Source organism: Betta splendens, chromosome 9 (genome assembly GCF_900634795.4).
Source record: "Betta splendens chromosome 9, fBetSpl5.4, whole genome shotgun sequence".
NCBI classification, from domain to species: Eukaryota; Metazoa; Chordata; class Actinopteri; order Anabantiformes; family Osphronemidae; genus Betta; species Betta splendens.
Genome location: NC_040889.2, coordinates 13,548,667 through 13,568,875, shown reverse-complemented (window position 1 = coordinate 13,568,875; position 20,209 = coordinate 13,548,667). Strand labels below are relative to the sequence as shown.

The following is a 20,209-nucleotide window of genomic DNA, read 5'->3' as shown; positions in this document are numbered from 1 at the left end:
TGAAACAAACGGTTGTTGGGGAAAATTCCTTTGTAAATGATGTTTATAGACTTTTACACGTCCATGGGTGGGCTCAAATCACCAGTTAACAGCCAAACTCGCTCACCGATTGCACCACAGAGACACTAAACCCTTGCATTTATATTTGATTTAGACCTCTATTTCTTAACAATAAGTATTAGGTGCTCTCGAGTGCTTGTCAGTTGTAGAACTATGAATTATTCTTTACAAAATCAGAATGCTGGTGGTTCAGAAGTATTCAAGACGATATTGTATTAGATGCACTCAAGTGCTTGTCAGTTGTAGAACTATGAATTATTCTTTACAAATCAGAATGCGGTGGTTCAGTATTCAAGACGATGTGGAGTGAGAAAATTTCCTCAATTTCAAGAAATAGAAGTATTCAAGACGATGTGGAATGGGAAAATTTTTCTCAACTTCAAGCTGTTGAGTGCTTGTCAGTTGTAGAACTATGAATTATTCTTTACAAATCAGAATGCTGGTGGTTCAGAAGTGTTCAAGACGATGTGGGATGAGGAAATTTCCAATAACTTTTCTTTGACAAATGTACATCAAGCAGCTTTGGCGAAAATTAATTTGTATGTGATGTCTAAAGAATTTACACGTCCCTGGGTGGGCTTGAACCACCAGCCTTCCGGTTAACAGCCGAACGCGCTGACCGATTGCGCCACAGAGACATTTTGCCCTTGGTTTTGGATTTCATTTAGAGCCCTAATACACAACAATATGTACTAGATGCACTCAAGTGCTTGTCAGTTGTAGAGCTATGAATTATTCTTTACAAATCAGAATTCTGGTGGTTCAGAAGTATTCAAGACGATGTGGGATGAGGAAATTACTATGATTGTGTTTGAAAAAGGTGAAACAAACGGTGTTGGGGAGAATTCCTATGTAAATGATGTTTATAGACTTTACACGTCCATGGGTGGGCTCAAACCACCAGTTAACAGCCAAACTCGCTCACTGATTGCGCCACAGAGACACTAAACCCTTGCATTTATATTTCATTTAGACCTCTATTTTTTAACAATAAGTATTAGGTGCTGTCGAGTGCTTGTCAGTTGTAGAACTATGAATTATTCTTTACAAATCAGAATGCTGGTGGTTCAGAAGTATTCAAAACGATATGTATTAGATGCACTCAAGTGCTTGTCAGTTGTAGAACTATGAATTATTCTTTACAAATCAGAATGCTGGTGGTTCAGAAGTGTTCAAGACGATGTGGGATGAGGAAATTTCCAATAACTTTCTTTGACAAATGTACATCAAGCAGCTTTGGCGAAAATTAATTTGTATGTGATGTCTAAAGAATTTACACGTCCCTGGGTGGGCTCGAACCACCAGCCTTCCGGTTAACAGCCGAACGCGCTGACCGATTGCGCCACAGAGACATTTTGCCCTTGGTTTTGGATTTCATTTAGAGCCCTATTACACAACAATATGTATTAGATGCACTCAAGTGCTTGTCAGCTGTAGAACTATGAATTATTCTTTACAAATCAGAATGCTGGTGGTTCAGAAGTATTCAAGACGATATGTATTAGATGCACTCAAGTGCTTGTCAGTTGTAGAACTATGAATTATTCTTTACAAATCAGAATGCTGGTGGTTCAGAAGTATTCAAGACGATATGTATTAGATGCACTCAAGTTCTTGTCAGTTGTAGAGCTATGAATTATTCTTTACAAATCAGAATGCTGGTGGTTCAGAAGTGTTCAAGACGATATGTACTAGATGCACTCAAGTGCTTGTCAGTTGTAGAACTATGAATTATTCTTTACAAATCAGAATGCTGGTGGTTCAGAAGTGTTCAAGACGATGTGGGATGAGGAAATTTCCAATAACTTTTCTTTGACAAATGTACATCAAGCAGCTTTGGCGAAAATTAATTTGTATGTGATGTCTAAAGAATTTACATGTCCCTTGGTGGGCTCGAACCACCAGCCTTCCGATTAACAGCCGAACGCGCTGACCGATTGCGCCACAGAGACATTTTGCCGTTGGTTTTGGATTTCATTTAGAGCCCTATTACACAACAATATGTATTAGATGCACTCAAGTGCTTGTCATTTGTAGAACTATGAATTATTCTTTACAAATGAGAATGCTGGTGGTTCAGAAGTATTCAAGACGATATGTATTAGATGCACTCAAGTGCTTGTCAGTTGTAGAGCTATGAATTATTCTTTACAAATCAGAATGCTGGTGGTTCAGAAGTATTCAAGACGATGTGGGATGAGAAAATTTCCAATGATTTGTGTTTGAAAAAAGGTGAAACAAACGGTGTTGGGGAAAATTCCTTTGTAAATGATGTTTATAGACTTTACACGTCCATGGGTGGGCTCAAATCACCAGTTAACAGCCAAACTCGCTCACCGATTGCACCACAGAGACACTAAACCCTTGCATTTATATTTGATTTAGACCTCTATTTCTTAACAATAAGTATTAGGTGCTCTCGAGTGCTTGTCAGTTGTAGAACTATGAATTATTCTTTACAAATCAGAATGCTGGTGGTTCAGAAGTATTCAAGACGATATGTATTAGATGCACTCAAGTGCTTGTCAGTTGTAGAACTATGAATTATTCTTTACAAATCAGAATGCTGGTGGTTCAGTATTCAAGACGATGTGGAGTGAGAAAATTTCCTCAATTTCAAGAAATAGAAGTATTCAAGACGATGTGGAATGGGAAAATTTTCTCAACTTCAAGCTGTTGAGTGCTTGTCAGTTGTAGAACTATGAATTATTCTTTACAAATCAGAATGCTGGTGGTTCAGAAGTGTTCAAGACGATGTGGGATGAGGAAATTTCCAATAACTTTTCTTTGACAAATGTACATCAAGCAGCTTTGGCGAAAATTAATTTGTATGTGATGTCTAAAGAATTTACACGTCCCTGGGTGGGCTTGAACCACCAGCCTTCCGGTTAACAGCCGAACGCGCTGACCGATTGCGCCACAGAGACATTTTGCCCTTGGTTTTGGATTTCATTTAGAGCCCTATTACACAACAATATGTACTAGATGCACTCAAGTGCTTGTCAGTTGTAGAGCTATGAATTATTCTTTACAAATCAGAATTCTGGTGGTTCAGAAGTATTCAAGACGATGTGGGATGAGGAAATTTACTATGATTTGTGTTTGAAAAAGGTGAAACAAACGGTGTTGGGGAGAATTCCTATGTAAATGATGTTTATAGACTTTACACGTCCATGGGTGGGCTCAAACCACCAGTTAACAGCCAAACTCGCTCACTGATTGCGCCACAGAGACACTAAACCCTTGCATTTATATTTCATTTAGACCTCTATTTTTTAACAATAAGTATTAGGTGCTGTCGAGTGCTTGTCAGTTGTAGAACTATGAATTATTCTTTACAAATCAGAATGCTGGTGGTTCAGAAGTATTCAAAACGATATGTATTAGATGCACTCAAGTGCTTGTCAGCTGTAGAACTATGAATTATTCTTTACAAATCAGAATGCTGGTGGTTCAGAAGTGTTCAAGACGATGTGGGATGAGGAAATTTCCAATAACTTTTCTTTGACAAATGTACATCAAGCAGCTTTGGCGAAAATTAATTTGTATGTGATGTCTAAAGAATTTACACGTCCCTGGGTGGGCTCGAACCACCAGCCTTCCGGTTAACAGCCGAACGCGCTGACCGATTGCGCCACAGAGACATTTTGCCGTTGGTTTTGGATTTCATTTAGAGCCCTATTACACAACAATATGTATTAGATGCACTCAAGTGCTTGTCAGTTGTAGAACTATGAATTATTCTTTACAAATGAGAATGCTGGTGGTTCAGAAGTATTCAAGACGATATGTATTAGATGCACTCAAGTGCTTGTCAGTTGTAGAACTATGAATTATTCTTTACAAATCAGAATGCTGGTGGTTCAGAAGTATTCAAGACGATATGTATTAGATGCACTCAAGTTCTTGTCAGTTGTAGAGCTATGAATTATTCTTTACAAATCAGAATGCTGGTGGTTCAGAAGTGTTCAAGACGATATGTACTAGATGCACTCAAGTGCTTGTCAGTTGTAGAACTATGAATTATTCTTTACAAATCAGAATGCTGGTGGTTCAGAAGTGTTCAAGACGATGTGGGATGAGGAAATTTCCAATAACTTTTCTTTGACAAATGTACATCAAGCAGCTTTGGCGAAAATTAATTTGTATGTGATGTCTAAAGAATTTACATGTCCCTTGGTGGGCTCGAACCACCAGCCTTCCGATTAACAGCCGAACGCGCTGACCGATTGCGCCACAGAGACATTTTGCCGTTGGTTTTGGATTTCATTTAGAGCCCTATTACACAACAATATGTATTAGATGCACTCAAGTGCTTGTCATTTGTAGAACTATGAATTATTCTTTACAAATGAGAATGCTGGTGGTTCAGAAGTATTCAAGACGATATGTATTAGATGCACTCAAGTGCTTGTCAGTTGTAGAGCTATGAATTATTCTTTACAAATCAGAATGCTGGTGGTTCAGAAGTATTCAAGACGATGTGGGATGAGAAAATTTCCAATGATTTGTGTTTGAAAAAGGTGAAAACAAACGGTGTTGGGGAAAATTCCTTTGTAAATGATGTTTATAGACTTTACACGTCCATGGGTGGGCTCAAATCACCAGTTAACAGCCAAACTCGCTCACCGATTGCACCACAGAGACACTAAACCCTTGCATTTATATTTGATTTAGACCTCTATTTCTTAACAATAAGTATTAGGTGCTCTCGAGTGCTTGTCAGTTGTAGAACTATGAATTATTCTTTACAAATCAGAATGCTGGTGGTTCAGAAGTATTCAAGACGATATGTATTAGATGCACTCAAGTGCTTGTCAGTTGTAGAACTATGAATTATTCTTTACAAATCAGAATGCTGGTGGTTCAGTATTCAAGACGATGTGGAGTGAGAAAATTTCCTCAATTTCAAGAAATAGAAGTATTCAAGACGATGTGGAATGGGAAAATTTTCTCAACTTCAAGCTGTTGAGTGCTTGTCAGTTGTAGAACTATGAATTATTCTTTACAAATCAGAATGCTGGTGGTTCAGAAGTGTTCAAGACGATGTGGGATGAGGAAATTTCCAATAACTTTTCTTTGACAAATGTACATCAAGCAGCTTTGGCGAAAATTAATTTGTATGTGATGTCTAAAGAATTTACACGTCCCTGGGTGGGCTTGAACCACCAGCCTTCCGGTTAACAGCCGAACGCGCTGACCGATTGCGCCACAGAGACATTTTGCCCTTGGTTTTGGATTTCATTTAGAGCCCTATTACACAACAATATGTACTAGATGCACTCAAGTGCTTGTCAGTTGTAGAGCTATGAATTATTCTTTACAAATCAGAATTCTGGTGGTTCAGAAGTATTCAAGACGATGTGGGATGAGGAAATTTACTATGATTTGTGTTTGAAAAAGGTGAAACAAACGGTGTTGGGGAGAATTCCTATGTAAATGATGTTTATAGACTTTACACGTCCATGGGTGGGCTCAAACCACCAGTTAACAGCCAAACTCGCTCACCGATTGCGCCACAGAGACACTAAACCCTTGCATTTATATTTCATTTAGACCTCTATTTTTTAACAATAAGTATTAGGTGCTGTCGAGTGCTTGTCAGTTGTAGAACTATGAATTATTCTTTACAAATCAGAATGCTGGTGGTTCAGAAGTATTCAAAACGATATGTATTAGATGCACTCAAGTGCTTGTCAGCTGTAGAACTATGAATTATTCTTTACAAATCAGAATGCTGGTGGTTCAGAAGTGTTCAAGACGATGTGGGATGAGGAAATTTCCAATAACTTTTCTTTGACAAATGTACATCAAGCAGCTTTGGCGAAAATTAATTTGTATGTGATGTCTAAAGAATTTACACGTCCCTGGGTGGGCTCGAACCACCAGCCTTCCGGTTAACAGCCGAACGCGCTGACCGATTGCGCCACAGAGACATTTTGCCGTTGGTTTTGGATTTCATTTAGAGCCCTATTACACAACAATATGTATTAGATGCACTCAAGTGCTTGTCAGTTGTAGAACTATGAATTATTCTTTACAAATGAGAATGCTGGTGGTTCAGAAGTATTCAAGACGATATGTATTAGATGCACTCAAGTGCTTGTCAGTTGTAGAACTATGAATTATTCTTTACAAATCAGAATGCTGGTGGTTCAGAAGTATTCAAGACGATATGTATTAGATGCACTCAAGTTCTTGTCAGTTGTAGAGCTATGAATTATTCTTTACAAATCAGAATGCTGGTGGTTCAGAAGTGTTCAAGACGATATGTACTAGATGCACTCAAGTGCTTGTCAGTTGTAGAACTATGAATTATTCTTTACAAATCAGAATGCTGGTGGTTCAGAAGTGTTCAAGACGATGTGGGATGAGGAAATTTCCAATAACTTTTCTTTGACAAATGTACATCAAGCAGCTTTGGCGAAAATTAATTTGTATGTGATGTCTAAAGAATTTACATGTCCCTTGGTGGGCTCGAACCACCAGCCTTCCGATTAACAGCCGAACGCGCTGACCGATTGCGCCACAGAGACATTTTGCCGTTGGTTTTGGATTTCATTTAGAGCCCTATTACACAACAATATGTATTAGATGCACTCAAGTGCTTGTCAGTTGTAGAACTATGAATTATTCTTTACAAATGAGAATGCTGGTGGTTCAGAAGTATTCAAGACGATATGTATTAGATGCACTCAAGTGCTTGTCAGTTGTAGAACTATGAATTATTCTTTACAAATCAGAATTCTGGTGGTTCAGAAGTATTCAAGACGATGTGGGATGAGGAAATTTCCTATGATTTGTGTTTGAAAAAGGTGAAACAAACGGTGTTGGGGAAAATTCCTTTGTAAATGATGTTTATAGACTTTACACGTCCATGGGTGGGCTCAAATCACCAGTTAACAGCCAAACTCGCTCACCGATTGCACCACAGAGACACTAAACCCTTGCATTTATATTTGATTTAGACCTCTATTTCTTAACAATAAGTATTAGGTGCTCTCGAGTGCTTGTCAGTTGTAGAGCTATGAATTATTCTTTACAAATCAGAATTCTGGTGGTTCAGAAGTATTCAAGACGATGTGGGATGAGGAAATTTCCTATGATTTGTGTTTGAAAAAGGTGAAACAAACGGTGTTGGGGAGAATTCCTATGTAAATGATGTTTATAGACTTTACACGTCCATGGGTGGGCTCAAACCACCAGTTAACAGCCAAACTCGCTCACCGATTGCGCCACAGAGACACTAAACCCTTGCATTTATATTTGATTTAGACCTCTATTTTTTAACAATAAGTATTAGGTGCTGTCGAGTGCTTGTCAGTTGTAGAACTATGAATTATTCTTTACAAATCAGAATGCTGGTGGTTCAGAAGTGTTCAAGACGATATGTATTAGATGCACTCAAGTGCTTGTCAGTTGTAGAACTATGAATTATTCTTTACAAATCAGAATGCTGGTGGTTCAGAAGTGTTCAAGACGATGTGGGATGAGGAAATTTCCAATAACTTTTCTTTGACAAATGTACATCAAGCAGCTTTGGCGAAAATTAATTTGTATGTGATGTCTAAAGAATTTACACGTCCCTGGGTGGGCTCGAACCACCAGCCTTCCGGTTAACAGCCGAACGCGCTGACCGATTGCGCCACAGAGACATTTTGCCGTTGGTTTTGGATTTCATTTAGAGCCCTATTACACAACAATATGTATTAGATGCACTCAAGTGCTTGTCAGTTGTAGAACTATGAATTATTCTTTACAAATGAGAATGCTGGTGGTTCAGAAGTATTCAAGACGATATGTATTAGATGCACTCAAGTGCTTGTCAGTTGTAGAACTATGAATTATTCTTTACAAATCAGAATTCTGGTGGTTCAGAAGTATTCAAGACGATGTGGGATGAGGAAATTTCCTATGATTTGTGTTTGAAAAAGGTGAAACAAACGGTGTTGGGGAAAATTCCTTTGTAAATGATGTTTATAGACTTTACACGTCCATGGGTGGGCTCAAATCACCAGTTAACAGCCAAACTCGCTCACCGATTGCACCACAGAGACACTAAACCCTTGCATTTATATTTGATTTATACCTCTATTTCTTAACAATAAGTATTAGGTGCTCTCGAGTGCTTGTCAGTTGTAGAACTATGAATTATTCTTTACAAATCAGAATGCTGGTGGTTCAGAAGTATTCAAGACGATATGTATTAGATGCACTCAAGTGCTTGTCAGTTGTAGAGCTATGAATTATTCTTTACAAATCAGAATGCTGGTGGTTCAGAAGTATTCAAGACGATGTGGGATGAGAAAATTTCCAATGATTTGTGTTTGAAAAAGGTGAAACAAACGGTGTTGGGGAAAATTCCTTTGTAAATGATGTTTATAGACTTTACACGTCCATGGGTGGGCTCAAATCACCAGTTAACAGCCAAACTCGCTCACCGATTGCACCACAGAGACACTAAACCCTTGCATTTATATTTGATTTAGACCTCTATTTCTTAACAATAAGTATTAGGTGCTCTCGAGTGCTTGTCAGTTGTAGAACTATGAATTATTCTTTACAAATCAGAATGCTGGTGGTTCAGAAGTATTCAAGACGATATGTATTAGATGCACTCAAGTGCTTGTCAGCTGTAGAACTATGAATTATTCTTTACAAATCAGAATGCTGGTGGTTCAGAAGTGTTCAAGACGATGTGGGATGAGGAAATTTCCAATAACTTTTCTTTGACAAATGTACATCAAGCAGCTTTGGCGAAAATTAATTTGTATGTGATGTCTAAAGAATTTACACGTCCCTGGGTGGGCTCGAACCACCAGCCTTCCGGTTAACAGCCGAACGCGTTGACCGATTGCGCCACAGAGACATTTTGCCGTTGGTTTTGGATTTCATTTAGAGCCCTATTACACAACAATATGTATTAGATGCACTCAAGTGCTTGTCAGTTGTAGAACTATGAATTATTCTTTACAAATGAGAATGCTGGTGGTTCAGAAGTATTCAAGACGATATGTATTAGATGCACTCAAGTGCTTGTCAGTTGTAGAACTATGAATTATTCTTTACAAATCAGAATGCTGGTGGTTCAGAAGTATTCAAGACGATATGTATTAGATGCACTCAAGTTCTTGTCAGTTGTAGAGCTATGAATTATTCTTTACAAATCAGAATGCTGGTGGTTCAGAAGTGTTCAAGACGATATGTACTAGATGCACTCAAGTGCTTGTCAGTTGTAGAACTATGAATTATTCTTTACAAATGAGAATGCTGGTGGTTCAGAAGTGTTCAAGACGATGTGGGATGAGGAAATTTCCTATGATTTGTGTTTGAAAAAGGTGAAACAAACGGTGTTGGGGAAAATTCCTATGTAAATGATGTTTATAGACTTTACACGTCCATGGGTGGGCTCAAACCACCAGTTAACAGCCAAACTCGCTCACCGATTGCGCCACAGAGACACTAAACCCTTGCATTTATATTTGATTTAGACCTCTATTTCTTAACAATAAGTATTAGGTGCTGTCGAGTGCTTGTCAGTTGTAGAACTATGAATTATTCTTTACAAATGAGAATGCTGGTGGTTCAGAAGTGTTCAAGAGGATGTGGGATGAGGAAATTTCCAATAACTTTTCTTTGACAAATGTACATCAAGCAGCTTTGGCGAAAATTAATTTGTATGTGATGTCTAAAGACTTTACACGTCCCTGGGTAGGCTCGAACCACCAGCCTTCCGGTTAACAGCCGAACGCGCTGACCGATTGCGCCACAGAGACATTTTGCCCTTTGTTTTGGATTTCATTTAGAGCCCTATTACACATCAATATGTACTAGATGCACTCAAGTGCTTGTCAGTTGTAGAACTATGAATTATTCTTTACAAATCAGAATTCTGGTGGTTCAGAAGTATTCAAGACGATGTGGGATGAGGAAATTTCCTATGATTTGTGTTTGAAAAAGGTGAAACAAACGGTGTTGGGGAAAATTCCTTTGTAAATGATGTTTATAGACTTTACACGTCCATGGGTGGGCTCAAATCACCAGTTAACAGCCAAACTCGCTCACCGATTGCACCACAGAGACACTAAACCCTTGCATTTATATTTGATTTAGACCTCTATTTCTTAACAATAAGTATTAGGTGCTCTCGAGTGCTTGTCAGTTGTAGAACTATGAATTATTCTTTACAAATCAGAATGCTGGTGGTTCAGAAGTATTCAAGACGATATGTATTAGATGCACTCAAGTGCTTGTCAGTTGTAGAGCTATGAATTATTCTTTACAAATCAGAATGCTGGTGGTTCAGGAGTATTCAAGACGATATGGAATGAGGAAATTTCCTCAATTTCAAGCTGTTGAGTGCTTGTCAGTTGTAGAACTATGAATTATTCTTTACAAATCAGAATGCTGGTGGTTCAAAAGTGTTCAAGACGATGTGGGATGAGGAAATTTCCAATAACTTTTCTTTGACAAATGTACATCAAGCAGCTTTGGCGAAAATTAATTTGTATGTGATGTCTAAAGACTTTACACGTCCCTGGGTGGGCTCGAACCACCAGCCTTCCGGTTAACAGCCGAACGCGCTGACCGATTGCGCCACAGAGACATTTTGCCCTTTGTTTTGGATTTCATTTAGAGCCCTATTACACATCAATATGTACTAGATGCACTCAAGTGCTTGTCAGTTGTAGAACTATGAATTATTCTTTACAAATCAGAATTCTGGTGGTTCAGAAGTATTCAAGACGATGTGGGATGAGGAAATTTCCTATGATTTGTGTTTGAAAAAGGTGAAACAAACGGTGTTGGGGAAAATTCCTTTGTAAATGATGTTTATAGACTTTACACGTCCATGGGTGGGCTCAAATCACCAGTTAACAGCCAAACTCGCTCACCGATTGCACCACAGAGACACTAAACCCTTGCATTTATATTTGATTTAGACCTCTATTTCTTAACAATAAGTATTAGGTGCTGTCGAGTGCTTGTCAGTTGTAGAACTATGAATTATTCTTTACAAATCAGAATGCTGGTGGTTCAGGAGTATTCAAGACGATATGGAATGAGGAAATTTCCTCAATTTCAAGCTGTTGAGTGCTTGTCAGTTGTAGAACTATGAATTATTCTTTACAAATGAGAATGCTGGTGGTTCAAAAGTGTTCAAGACGATGTGGGATGAGGAAATTTCCAATAACTTTTCTTTGACAAATGTACATCAAGCAGCTTTGGCGAAAATTAATTTGTATGTGATGTCTAAAGACTTTACACGTCCCTGGGTGGGCTCGAACCACCAGCCTTCCGGTTAACAGCCGAACGCGCTGACCGATTGCGCCACAGAGACATTTTGCCCTTTGTTTTGGATTTCATTTAGAGCCCTATTACACATCAATATGTACTAGATGCACTCAAGTGCTTGTCAGTTGTAGAACTATGAATTATTCTTTACAAATCAGAATTCTGGTGGTTCAGAAGTATTCAAGACGATGTGGGATGAGAAAATTTTCCTATGATTTGTGTTTGAAAAAGGTGAAACAAACGGTGTTGGGGAAAATTCCTTTGTAAATGATGTTTATAGACTTTACACGTCCATGGGTGGGCTCAAATCACCAGTTAACAGCCAAACTCGCTCACCGATTGCACCACAGAGACACTAAACCCTTGCATTTATATTTGATTTAGACCTCTATTTCTTAACAATAAGTATTAGGTGCTCTCGAGTGCTTGTCAGTTGTAGAACTATGAATTATTCTTTCCAAATCAGAATGCTGGTGGTTCAGAAGTATTCAAGACGATATGTATTAGATGCACTCAAGTGCTTGTCAGTTGTAGAGCTATGAATTATTCTTTACAAATCAGAATGCTGGTGGTTCAGAAGTATTCAAGACGATGTGGGATGAGAAAATTTCCAATGATTTGTGTTTGAAAAAGGTGAAACAAACGGTGTTGGGGAAAATTCCTTTGTAAATGATGTTTATAGACTTTACACGTCCATGGGTGGGCTCAAATCACCAGTTAACAGCCAAACTCGCTCACCGATTGCACCACAGAGACACTAAACCCTTGCATTTATATTTGATTTAGACCTCTATTTCTTAACAATAAGTATTAGGTGCTCTCGAGTGCTTGTCAGTTGTAGAACTATGAATTATTCTTTACAAATCAGAATGCTGGTGGTTCAGAAGTATTCAAGACGATATGTATTAGATGCACTCAAGTGCTTGTCAGCTGTAGAACTATGAATTATTCTTTACAAATCAGAATGCTGGTGGTTCAGAAGTATTCAAGACGATGTGGGATGAGGAAATTTCCAATAACTTTTCTTTGACAAATGTACATCAAGCAGCTTTGGCGAAAATTAATTTGTATGTGATGTCTAAAGAATTTACACGTCCCTGGGTGGGCTCGAACCACCAGCCTTCCGGTTAACAGCCGAACGCATTGACCGATTGCGCCACAGAGACATTTTGCCGTTGGTTTTGGATTTCATTTAGAGCCCTATTACACAACAATATGTATTAGATGCACTCAAGTGCTTGTCAGTTGTAGAACTATGAATTATTCTTTACAAATGAGAATGCTGGTGGTTCAGAAGTATTCAAGACGATATGTATTAGATGCACTCAAGTGCTTGTCAGTTGTAGAACTATGAATTATTCTTTACAAATCAGAATGCTGGTGGTTCAGAAGTATTCAAGACGATATGTATTAGATGCACTCAAGTTCTTGTCAGTTGTAGAGCTATGAATTATTCTTTACAAATCAGAATGCTGGTGGTTCAGAAGTGTTCAAGACGATATGTACTAGATGCACTCAAGTGCTTGTCAGTTGTAGAACTATGAATTATTCTTTACAAATCAGAATGCTGGTGGTTCAGAAGTGTTCAAGACGATGTGGGATGAGGAAATTTCCAATAACTTTTCTTTGACAAATGTACATCAAGCAGCTTTGGCGAAAATTAATTTGTATGTGATGTCTAAAGAATTTACACGTCCCTGGGTGGGCTCGAACCACCAGCCTTCCGGTTAACAGCCGAACGCGCTGACCGATTGCGCCACAGAGACATTTTGCCGTTGGTTTTGGATTTCATTTAGAGCCCTATTACACAACAATATGTATTAGATGCACTCAAGTGCTTGTCAGTTGTAGAACTATGAATTATTCTTTACAAATGAGAATGCTGGTGGTTCAGAAGTATTCAAGACGATATGTATTAGATGCACTCAAGTGCTTGTCAGTTGTAGAACTATGAATTATTCTTTACAAATCAGAATTCTGGTGGTTCAGAAGTATTCAAGACGATGTGGGATGAGGAAATTTCCTATGATTTGTGTTTGAAAAAGGTGAAACAAACGGTGTTGGGGAAAATTCCTATGTAAATGATGTTTATAGACTTTACACGTCCATGGGTGGGCTCAAACCACCAGTTAACAGCCAAACTCGCTCACCGATTGCGCCACAGAGACACTAAACCCTTGCATTTATATTTGATTTAGACCTCTATTTTTTAACAATAAGTATTAGGTGCTGTCGAGTGCTTGTCAGTTGTAGAACTATGAATTATTCTTTACAAATGAGAATGCTGGTGGTTCAGAAGTGTTCAAGACGATGTGGGATGAGGAAATTTCCAATAACTTTTCTTTGACAAATGTACATCAAGCAGCTTTGGCGAAAATTAATTTGTATGTGATGTCTAAAGAATTTACACGTCCCTGGGTGGGCTCGAACCACCAGCCTTCCGGTTAACAGCCGAACGCGCTGACCGATTGCGCCACAGAGACATTTTGCTGTCGGTTTTGGATTTCATTTAGAGCCCTGTTACACAACAATATGTATTAGATGCACTCAAGTGCTTGTCAGTTGTAGAACTATGAATTATTCTTTACAAATGAGAATGCTGGTGGTTCAGAAGTGTTCAAGACGATGTGGGATGAGGAAATTTCCAATAACTTTTCTTTGACAAATGTACATCAAGCAGCTTTGGCGAAAATTAATTTGTATGTGATGTCTAAAGACTTTACACGTCCCTGGGTGGGCTCGAACCACCAGCCTTCCGGTTAACAGCCGAACGCGCTGACCGATTGCGCCACAGAGACATTTTGCCCTATTTCTTAACAATAAGTATTAGGTGCTGTCGAGTGCTTGTCATTTGTAGAACTATGAATTATTCTTTACAAATGAGAATGCTGGTGGTTCAGAAGTATTCAAGACGATATGTATTAGATGCACTCAAGTGCTTGTCAGTTGTAGAACTATGAATTATTCTTTACAAATCAGAATTCTGGTGGTTCAGAAGTATTCAAGACGATGTGGGATGAGGAAATTTCCTATGATTTGTGTTTGAAAAAGGTGAAACAAACGGTGTTGGGGAAAATTCCTTTGTAAATGATGTTTATAGACTTTACACGTCCATGGGTGGGCTCAAATCACCAGTTAACAGCCAAACTCGCTCACCGATTGCACCACAGAGACACTAAACCCTTGCATTTATATTTGATTTAGACCTCTATTTCTTAACAATAAGTATTAGGTGCTCTCGAGTGCTTGTCAGTTGTAGAACTATGAATTATTCTTTACAAATCAGAATGCTGGTGGTTCAGAAGTATTCAAGACGATATGTATTAGATGCACTCAAGTGCTTGTCAGTTGTAGAGCTATGAATTATTCTTTACAAATCAGAATGCTGGTGGTTCAGAAGTATTCAAGACGATGTGGGATGAGAAAATTTCCAATGATTTGTGTTTGAAAAAGGTGAAACAAACGGTGTTGGGGAAAATTCCTTTGTAAATGATGTTTATAGACTTTACACGTCCATGGGTGGGCTCAAATCACCAGTTAACAGCCAAACTCGCTCACCGATTGCACCACAGAGACACTAAACCCTTGCATTTATATTTGATTTAGACCTCTATTTCTTAACAATAAGTATTAGGTGCTCTCGAGTGCTTGTCAGTTGTAGAACTATGAATTATTCTTTACAAATCAGAATGCTGGTGGTTCAGAAGTGTTCAAGACGATATGTATTAGATGCACTCAAGTGCTTGTCAGTTGTAGAACTATGAATTATTCTTTACAAATCAGAATGCTGGTGGTTCAGAAGTGTTCAAGACGATGTGGGATGAGGAAATTTCCAATAACTTTTCTTTGACAAATGTACATCAAGCAGCTTTGGCGAAAATTAATTTGTATGTGATGTCTAAAGAATTTACACGTCCCTGGGTGGGCTCGAACCACCAGCCTTCCGGTTAACAGCCGAACGCGCTGACCGATTGCGCCACAGAGACATTTTGCCCTTGGTTTTGGATTTCATTTAGAGCCCTATTACACAACAATATGTACTAGATGGACTCAAGTGCTTGTCAGTTGTAGAACTATGAATTATTCTTTACAAATCAGAATGCTGGTGGTTCAGAAGTGTTCAAGACGATGTGGGATGAGGAAATTTCCAATAACTTTTCTTTGACAAATGTACATCAAGCAGCTTTGGCGAAAATTAATTTGTATGTGATGTCTAAAGAATTTACACGTCCCTGGGTGGGCTCGAACCACCAGCCTTCCGGTTAACAGCCGAACGCGCTGACCGATTGCGCCACAGAGACATTTTGCCTTTGGTTTTGGATTTCATTTAGAGCCCTATTACACAACAACATGTATTAGATGCACTCAAGTGCTTGTCAGTTGTAGAACTATGAATTATTCTTTACAAATCAGAATGCTGGTGGTTCAGAAGTATTCAAGACGATATGTATTAGATGCACTCAAGTGCTTGTCAGTTGTAGAACTATGAATTATTCTTTAAAAATCAGAATGCTGGTGGTTCAGAAGTAATCAAGACGATGTGGGATGAGGAAATTTCCTATGATTTGTGTTTGAAAGAGGTGAAACAACCGGTGTTGGGGAAAATTTCTTTGTAAATGATGTTTATAGACTTTACACGTCCATGGGTGGGCTCAAACCACCAGTTAACAGCCAAACTCGCTCACCGATTGCGCCACAGAGACACTAAACCCTTGCATTTATATTTGATTTAGACCTCTATTTCTTAACAATAAGTATTAGGTGCTGTCGAGTGCTTGTCAGTTGTAGAACTATGAATTATTCTTTACAAATGAGAATGCTGGTGGTTCAGAAGTGTTCAAGAGGATGTGGGATGAGGAAATTTCCAATAACTTTTCTTTGACAAATGTACATCAAGCAGCTTTGGCGAAAATTAATTTGTATGTGATGTCTAAAGACTTTACACGTCCCTGGGTAGGCTCGAACCACCAGCCTTCCGGTTAACAGCCGAACGCGCTGACCGATTGCGCCACAGAGACATTTTGCCCTTTGTTTTGGATTTCATTTAGAGCCCTATTACACATCAATATGTACTAGATGCACTCAAGTGCTTGTCAGTTGTAGAACTATGAATTATTCTTTACAAATCAGAATTCTGGTGGTTCAGAAGTATTCAAGACGATGTGGGATGAGGAAATTTCCTATGATTTGTGTTTGAAAAAGGTGAAACAAACGGTGTTGGGGAAAATTCCTTTGTAAATGATGTTTATAGACTTTACACGTCCATGGGTGGGCTCAAATCACCAGTTAACAGCCAAACTCGCTCACCGATTGCACCACAGAGACACTAAACCCTTGCATTTATATTTGATTTAGACCTCTATTTCTTAACAATAAGTATTAGGTGCTCTCGAGTGCTTGTCAGTTGTAGAACTATGAATTATTCTTTACAAATCAGAATGCTGGTGGTTCAGAAGTATTCAAGACGATATGTATTAGATGCACTCAAGTGCTTGTCAGTTGTAGAGCTATGAATTATTCTTTACAAATCAGAATGCTGGTGGTTCAGAAGTATTCAAGACGATGTGGGATGAGAAAATTTCCAATGATTTGTGTTTGAAAAAGGTGAAACAAACGGTGTTGGGGAAAATTCCTTTGTAAATGATGTTTATAGACTTTACACGTCCATGGGTGGGCTCAAATCACCAGTTAACAGCCAAACTCGCTCACCGATTGCACCACAGAGACACTAAACCCTTGCATTTATATTTGATTTAGACCTCTATTTCTTAACAATAAGTATTAGGTGCTCTCGAGTGCTTGTCAGTTGTAGAACTATGAATTATTCTTTACAAATCAGAATGCTGGTGGTTCAGAAGTGTTCAAGACGATATGTATTAGATGCACTCAAGTGCTTGTCAGTTGTAGAACTATGAATTATTCTTTACAAATCAGAATGCTGGTGGTTCAGAAGTGTTCAAGACGATGTGGGATGAGGAAATTTCCAATAACTTTTCTTTGACAAATGTACATCAAGCAGCTTTGGCGAAAATTAATTTGTATGTGATGTCTAAAGAATTTACACGTCCCTGGGTGGGCTCGAACCACCAGCCTTCCGGTTAACAGCCGAACGCGCTGACCGATTGCGCCACAGAGACATTTTGCCCTTGGTTTTGGATTTCATTTAGAGCCCTATTACACAACAATATGTACTAGATGGACTCAAGTGCTTGTCAGTTGTAGAACTATGAATTATTCTTTACAAATCAGAATGCTGGTGGTTCAGAAGTGTTCAAGACGATGTGGGATGAGGAAATTTCCAATAACTTTTCTTTGACAAATGTACATCAAGCAGCTTTGGCGAAAATTAATTTGTATGTGATGTCTAAAGAATTTACACGTCCCTGGGTGGGCTCGAACCACCAGCCTTCCGGTTAACAGCCGAACGCGCTGACCGATTGCGCCACAGAGACATTTTGCCTTTGGTTTTGGATTTCATTTAGAGCCCTATTACACAACAACATGTATTAGATGCACTCAAGTGCTTGTCAGTTGTAGAACTATGAATTATTCTTTACAAATCAGAATGCTGGTGGTTCAGAAGTATTCAAGACGATATGTATTAGATGCACTCAAGTGCTTGTCAGTTGTAGAACTATGAATTATTCTTTAAAAATCAGAATGCTGGTGGTTCAGAAGTAATCAAGACGATGTGGGATGAGGAAATTTCCTATGATTTGTGTTTGAAAGAGGTGAAACAACCGGTGTTGGGGAAAATTTCTTTGTAAATGATGTTTATAGACTTTACACGTCCATGGGTGGGCTCAAACCACCAGTTAACAGCCAAACTCGCTCACCGATTGCGCCACAGAGACACTAAACCCTTGCATTTATATTTGATTTAGACCTCTATTTCTTAACAATAAGTATTAGGTGCTGTCGAGTGCTTGTCAGTTGTAGAACTATGAATTATTCTTTACAAATGAGAATGCTGGTGGTTCAGAAGTGTTCAAGAGGATGTGGGATGAGGAAATTTCCAATAACTTTTCTTTGACAAATGTACATCAAGCAGCTTTGGCGAAAATTAATTTGTATGTGATGTCTAAAGACTTTACACGTCCCTGGGTAGGCTCGAACCACCAGCCTTCCGGTTAACAGCCGAACGCGCTGACCGATTGCGCCACAGAGACATTTTGCCCTTTGTTTTGGATTTCATTTAGAGCCCTATTACACATCAATATGTACTAGATGCACTCAAGTGCTTGTCAGTTGTAGAACTATGAATTATTCTTTACAAATCAGAATTCTGGTGGTTCAGAAGTATTCAAGACGATGTGGGATGAGGAAATTTCCTATGATTTGTGTTTGAAAAAGGTGAAACAAACGGTGTTGGGGAAAATTCCTTTGTAAATGATGTTTATAGACTTTACACGTCCATGGGTGGGCTCAAATCACCAGTTAACAGCCAAACTCGCTCACCGATTGCACCACAGAGACACTAAACCCTTGCATTTATATTTGATTTAGACCTCTATTTCTTAACAATAAGTATTAGGTGCTCTCGAGTGCTTGTCAGTTGTAGAACTATGAATTATTCTTTACAAATCAGAATGCTGGTGGTTCAGAAGTATTCAAGACGATATGTATTAGATGCACTCAAGTGCTTGTCAGTTGTAGAGCTATGAATTATTCTTTACAAATCAGAATGCTGGTGGTTCAGGAGTATTCAAGACGATATGGAATGAGGAAATTTCCTCAATTTCAAGCTGTTGAGTGCTTGTCAGTTGTAGAACTATGAATTATTCTTTACAAATCAGAATGCTGGTGGTTCAAAAGTGTTCAAGACGATGTGGGATGAGGAAATTTCCAATAACTTTTCTTTGACAAATGTACATCAAGCAGCTTTGGCGAAAATTAATTTGTATGTGATGTCTAAAGACTTTACACGTCCCTGGGTGGGCTCGAACCACCAGCCTTCCGGTTAACAGCCGAACGCGCTGACCGATTGCGCCACAGAGACATTTTGCCCTTTGTTTTGGATTTCATTTAGAGCCCTATTACACATCAATATGTACTAGATGCACTCAAGTGCTTGTCAGTTGTAGAACTATGAATTATTCTTTACAAATCAGAATTCTGGTGGTTCAGAAGTATTCAAGACGATGTGGGATGAGGAAATTTCCTATGATTTGTGTTTGAAAAAGGTGAAACAAACGGTGTTGGGGGAAAATTCCTTTGTAAATGATGTTTATAGACTTTACACGTCCATGGGTGGGCTCAAATCACCAGTTAACAGCCAAACTCGCTCACCGATTGCACCACAGAGACACTAAACCCTTGCATTTATATTTGATTTAGACCTCTATTTCTTAACAATAAGTATTAGGTGCTGTCGAGTGCTTGTCAGTTGTAGAACTATGAATTATTCTTTACAAATCAGAATGCTGGTGGTTCAGGAGTATTCAAGACGATATGGAATGAGGAAATTTCCTCAATTTCAAGCTGTTGAGTGCTTGTCAGTTGTAGAACTATGAATTATTCTTTACAAATGAGAATGCTGGTGGTTCAAAAGTGTTCAAGACGATGTGGGATGAGGAAATTTCCAATAACTTTTCTTTGACAAATGTACATCAAGCAGCTTTGGCGAAAATTAATTTGTATGTGATGTCTAAAGACTTTACACGTCCCTGGGTGGGCTCGAACCACCAGCCTTCCGGTTAACAGCCGAACGCGCTGACCGATTGCGCCACAGAGACATTTTGCCCTTTGTTTTGGATTTCATTTAGAGCCCTATTACACATCAATATGTACTAGATGCACTCAAGTGCTTGTCAGTTGTAGAACTATGAATTATTCTTTACAAATCAGAATTCTG

The 20,209-nt window shown here is 38.7% G+C and overlaps 1 protein-coding gene and 22 non-coding genes across 23 annotated transcripts in view; all 23 read right to left on the bottom strand.

The window, feature by feature from the left end:
• The window catches only part of zmat4a (zinc finger, matrin-type 4a), a 125,175-nt gene that overhangs the window by 55,247 nt on the left and 49,719 nt on the right, over positions 1-20,209 (bottom strand). The window lies entirely within an intron of this gene.
• Positions 625-698, bottom strand: trnan-guu (transfer RNA asparagine (anticodon GUU)). The gene has a single exon. It is a non-coding gene; the product is annotated as a tRNA-Asn (tRNA).
• On the bottom strand, positions 1,339-1,412 carry trnan-guu (transfer RNA asparagine (anticodon GUU)). Its single transcript has one exon. It is a non-coding gene; the product is annotated as a tRNA-Asn (tRNA).
• trnan-guu (transfer RNA asparagine (anticodon GUU)) lies at positions 2,914-2,987 on the bottom strand. The gene has a single exon. It is a non-coding gene; the product is annotated as a tRNA-Asn (tRNA).
• trnan-guu (transfer RNA asparagine (anticodon GUU)) lies at positions 3,631-3,704 on the bottom strand. Its single transcript has one exon. It is a non-coding gene; the product is annotated as a tRNA-Asn (tRNA).
• trnan-guu (transfer RNA asparagine (anticodon GUU)) lies at positions 5,206-5,279 on the bottom strand. Its single transcript has one exon. It is a non-coding gene; the product is annotated as a tRNA-Asn (tRNA).
• trnan-guu (transfer RNA asparagine (anticodon GUU)) lies at positions 5,923-5,996 on the bottom strand. The gene has a single exon. It is a non-coding gene; the product is annotated as a tRNA-Asn (tRNA).
• Positions 7,642-7,715, bottom strand: trnan-guu (transfer RNA asparagine (anticodon GUU)). Its single transcript has one exon. It is a non-coding gene; the product is annotated as a tRNA-Asn (tRNA).
• On the bottom strand, positions 8,856-8,929 carry trnan-guu (transfer RNA asparagine (anticodon GUU)). Its single transcript has one exon. It is a non-coding gene; the product is annotated as a tRNA-Asn (tRNA).
• On the bottom strand, positions 9,763-9,836 carry trnan-guu (transfer RNA asparagine (anticodon GUU)). Its single transcript has one exon. It is a non-coding gene; the product is annotated as a tRNA-Asn (tRNA).
• Positions 10,593-10,666, bottom strand: trnan-guu (transfer RNA asparagine (anticodon GUU)). Its single transcript has one exon. It is a non-coding gene; the product is annotated as a tRNA-Asn (tRNA).
• On the bottom strand, positions 11,328-11,401 carry trnan-guu (transfer RNA asparagine (anticodon GUU)). The gene has a single exon. It is a non-coding gene; the product is annotated as a tRNA-Asn (tRNA).
• On the bottom strand, positions 13,048-13,121 carry trnan-guu (transfer RNA asparagine (anticodon GUU)). Its single transcript has one exon. It is a non-coding gene; the product is annotated as a tRNA-Asn (tRNA).
• Positions 13,765-13,838, bottom strand: trnan-guu (transfer RNA asparagine (anticodon GUU)). The gene has a single exon. It is a non-coding gene; the product is annotated as a tRNA-Asn (tRNA).
• On the bottom strand, positions 14,080-14,153 carry trnan-guu (transfer RNA asparagine (anticodon GUU)). The gene has a single exon. It is a non-coding gene; the product is annotated as a tRNA-Asn (tRNA).
• Positions 15,268-15,341, bottom strand: trnan-guu (transfer RNA asparagine (anticodon GUU)). Its single transcript has one exon. It is a non-coding gene; the product is annotated as a tRNA-Asn (tRNA).
• On the bottom strand, positions 15,583-15,656 carry trnan-guu (transfer RNA asparagine (anticodon GUU)). The gene has a single exon. It is a non-coding gene; the product is annotated as a tRNA-Asn (tRNA).
• Positions 16,300-16,373, bottom strand: trnan-guu (transfer RNA asparagine (anticodon GUU)). Its single transcript has one exon. It is a non-coding gene; the product is annotated as a tRNA-Asn (tRNA).
• Positions 17,419-17,492, bottom strand: trnan-guu (transfer RNA asparagine (anticodon GUU)). The gene has a single exon. It is a non-coding gene; the product is annotated as a tRNA-Asn (tRNA).
• Positions 17,734-17,807, bottom strand: trnan-guu (transfer RNA asparagine (anticodon GUU)). The gene has a single exon. It is a non-coding gene; the product is annotated as a tRNA-Asn (tRNA).
• trnan-guu (transfer RNA asparagine (anticodon GUU)) lies at positions 18,451-18,524 on the bottom strand. Its single transcript has one exon. It is a non-coding gene; the product is annotated as a tRNA-Asn (tRNA).
• trnan-guu (transfer RNA asparagine (anticodon GUU)) lies at positions 19,281-19,354 on the bottom strand. The gene has a single exon. It is a non-coding gene; the product is annotated as a tRNA-Asn (tRNA).
• trnan-guu (transfer RNA asparagine (anticodon GUU)) lies at positions 20,017-20,090 on the bottom strand. The gene has a single exon. It is a non-coding gene; the product is annotated as a tRNA-Asn (tRNA).